The sequence below is a fragment of the Monodon monoceros genome, unplaced genomic scaffold (genome assembly GCF_005190385.1).
Source record: "Monodon monoceros isolate NGI ecotype Baffin Bay Population unplaced genomic scaffold, NGI_Narwhal_1 Super_Scaffold_6, whole genome shotgun sequence".
Lineage (NCBI taxonomy): Eukaryota > Metazoa > Chordata > Mammalia > Artiodactyla > Monodontidae > Monodon > Monodon monoceros.
Window position 1 is genome coordinate 6,290,705 of NW_021703783.1, and position 3,792 is coordinate 6,294,496.

General features: G+C 43.7%; 1 pseudogene; it reads left to right on the forward strand.

Annotated features, from left to right (window-relative positions):
* Positions 1-2,742: 2,742 nt before the first annotated feature.
* On the forward strand, positions 2,743-3,516 carry LOC114885787 (annotated as a pseudogene).
* The last annotated feature ends 276 nt before the right edge of the window (positions 3,517-3,792 follow it).

Below are 3,792 nucleotides of genomic sequence, written 5' to 3' on the forward strand. Positions count from 1 at the left end.
GACCACGCCTCTCGGCCCACAGGATCTTAGCTCCTCAACCAGGGACTGAACCCGGGCCCTTAGCAGTGAAAGCATGGAGTTCCAACCACTGGACCTCCAGGGCATTCCTAAATTTCCTCTTCTTATACTGACACCAGTCAGCTTGGATTTGGGCCCACACTAGTGGCCTCATTTTAACTTAATTATTTCTTTTAAGGTCCTATCCCCAGTACAGGTACATTCTGAGGTACTGGGGGTTAGGGCTTCAACTTATGAACTTGGGGGGTACACAATTCAGCCCTTAACAAAACTGAAATTATTGGGTTGGCCAAAAATTCATTCGGGTTTTTCTGGCCAACCCAATATTTATCTCTATTGTATCTGTATGGTGGAAACATGACATTGTGAGTTGCCAGCTTGCAATCAGCCGTGGTGGGAATTTACAACAGAAAAATCAGTATATGCTAAAAAGGAGGGCCTTGCAAAAAAAAAAAAAAAAAAAAAAGGAGGGCCTTTTGTTCTCTCTGGAGAGCCTGCTGTTAAACATTTACCTGTATATCACTGCTATCGATGTTATTTCGTTTTTAGAGTATAATTTGAATGTGACAAATGCACGCACACACACGCGCACACACACACACACACACACTCCTTTTGTTGACGTGCTGCAAATTATGGCTGATAGAGATACAAAGAAAGGCTTCCTAGGGAATTCCCTGGCGATCCAGTGGTTAGGACTCAGTGGTTTTACTGCCAAGGGCCCAGGTTCGATCCCTGGTCTGGGAACTAAGATCCCACAAGCTGCACGGTGAGAGCCAAAAAAAAAAAAAAAAAAAAGTCTTCTGAGTATCTATCACTGATTTTGCAAGGACAGGTATATCGAGATGCTTTCCACTGAGTCACAGAAACTCTGACCAAATGGTATTAAAGGACATCTTATAAGGATCATCTCATTTATCATCTCACATTAAACTGAACCCAAGGGTAGTGGAGTATGCTGGAAAAGAAGGTTCCTTGCTCTGCCTGAGATAGGAGATAGATGGGCCCCTGGGCTGGACAGCTGGGGTTTGTCAAGTGGAGTAAAACTGAAGCTTTGTTCTCACCCAGACACTCCAAGGACAAAGCTAATGGCAGAAGCTCAGCTCTGCTAAAGTAAAGAGATAAGGCGCTCATTCCTGAGGTCAAGGAAGACTTCCGTGTCTGCACATGCGCAGGAAGGCTCCTTGGGGGTCAAAAAGGGAGGGGGCCCCCACCCCGTAATAAGTGTGGACATGCACCCACAGGTCTCTGTGGTGGCATCCATCTTAGCAAAAATTTGCACACGCATGTTGGGGGCGCATGTATGCTGGGGAGGGTCCTGGGACCAGTCAGGTGTGAAAAAAGAAAGGAGATAATTGGCCCAATGTAAACAAAGACCCGGAAGGACTGTCCTATATAAGTGATTTAAATCACCTCTTTACGGTGCTCCCCATTCAGGACTCCCACACTCCTCTCTGGGTGTGTATTTCTGCCTAGCTTCTGACTTAAATAAACAAACTCCTCCCATACATTGTGCTATGTCTCTAATAATAAACTTTGTACCTGTTTTTACAGTTTTTGTCTCCTTGAAACATTCGTGCTTTCAACGGGGGAAAGAGCAGGGGCCACTTTGCTTCTGGCCTCTAGCCCCTAGTGGTCTAGTGGTTAGGATTCCTGGTTTTCATCCAGGCTACTCAGGTTCAATTCCTGGGCTGGGAACTAAGATCTCTCTTCAGGATCGCTGCCCGCTGTCAGCGAGATTATTATGACCTCGGATCTCACTGACCTCCGAGATCATTATGAGAAAGCAGCAGGAAGAAACTCTCTCTGGCTGAATGTGAATGGTTTCACCTGGATCTCAGATTGCTCTCTGCATCCATCACATGACAACGGGAAGACCCAGCCATAGGGGAAGGCAGTACAGTACGGCAGACTGCAGTCCTGGACGACATGGCGGAGCGGAAGGACCAGCCAACCTTGAAGCTCAGCTCTAGCGCCCTGTTTCCAGTGGTCTAATGGACATCTCCATGTCCGTGGTAGTGGACGTCCCACTACCATTTCAACCTCAGTAAGTCCCAAAGAAATCGATCATCTTCCAAAGCTTCAAGACAAAACCTTTCTGTTCCTTTCCTTGCCAGTACTATTTCCCCAGGAACACTAGATTCAGGCAAACCTTGGGTATAGTCCTCTTCTCCATACGCTATGTCCATCCAGTTGCTGAGTCCTGTTGAACTTTCCTCTCCACCCCCGCTCCTTACCCCAGATTCTTCCACCGTCAATGAATCATTATACATCCATATATATATATATATATATATATATATATATATATATTCATATATATGTAGTTACTCTGCATTTTCTATTTTAAGAATTTAGCATCTTAAAATGTATTGAATTCCTCTACTTCTCTATCCAATAGACAGACTATTCTATTACTAGAATAGAATAATAAGATAGCAGGATAAATTATATACATAGAAAAAACAACAGTTATGACAGTGTGGTACTAGAGCAGAAATAGCTATATATATTATATATAGGTCAATGGAAAATAATAGTCCAGGGTTTTTATATGTGTATATATATATATATATATATATATAAAATGGCATTTCAAATCAGTAGGTAAGGATGGGATTAATCATTTCTTTAAGGCGACACTCTATAAACAAAGTGAAAAGACAAACTAGGAAAACATTTTCAGTATTTATAAAAGACAAAAAGTTAATGTAGACCCTGAAGATGGCGGCCGTGGTGGGAAGGTTGCTCCGGACTTTGCTTGTCCGACAAGTGAGTGCCATTCCTTGGGGCATTTCTGCCTCCGCAGCCCTTAGGCCTGCTGCTTCTCGAAGAACGTGCTTGACAAATGCACTGTGGTCTGGTTCTGCTCAAGCAAAATTCGCCTTTAGCACCAGTTCCTCATGCCATGCCCCTGCCGTCACCCAGCATGCGCCCTATTTTAAGGGTACAGCTGTTGTCAATGGAGAGTTCAAAGAAATAAGCCTTGATGACTTTAAGGGGAAATATTTAGTGCTCTTCTTCTATCCTTTGGATTTCACCTTTGTGTGTCCTACAGAAATTATTGCTTTCAGTGACAAAGCCAATGAATTTCACGATGTGAACTGTGAAGTCGTTGCAGTGTCAGTGGATTCCCACTTCACCCACCTGGCCTGGATAAACACACCAAGGAAGAATGGCGGTTTGGGCCACATGCACATCACACTCTTGTCAGATTTGACTAAACAGATTTCCCGAGACTATGGTGTGCTGTTAGAAGGTCCCGGCCTTGCACTACTAGGTCTCTTCATAATTGACCCCAACGGAGTCATCAAGCATTTGAGTGTCAATGATCTCCCAGTGGGCCGAAGAGTGGAAGAGACCCTTCGCTTGGTGAACGCATTCCAGTTTGTAGAAACCCATGGAGAAGTCTGCCCCGCCAATTGGACACCAGATTCTCCTACAATCAAGCCCCATCCGACTGCTTCCAAAGAATATTTTGAGAAGGTAAATCAGTAGACCATCCCAGGTGCACCTGCAGCTTCCCACACCAGAAAAGAACAACAGCTGGAACTCACTTTTAGCATTTCAAAGATTATTATTTATAGAAGACAAAAAAACAATTATGCTTGTATTCGTAAATATTACTCTAAATGTTTTGTTTTTGTAACATTGGCCAAGGCTTTTAAAATGTGGTTAGTTACTAACGTAAGGAGTCCTTTATTAGCAGTGTATGGACCGATGGCTAGTTGCTATAGAATGTGCAGTTCCCCTATTTCTTGGATATGTCTTCAA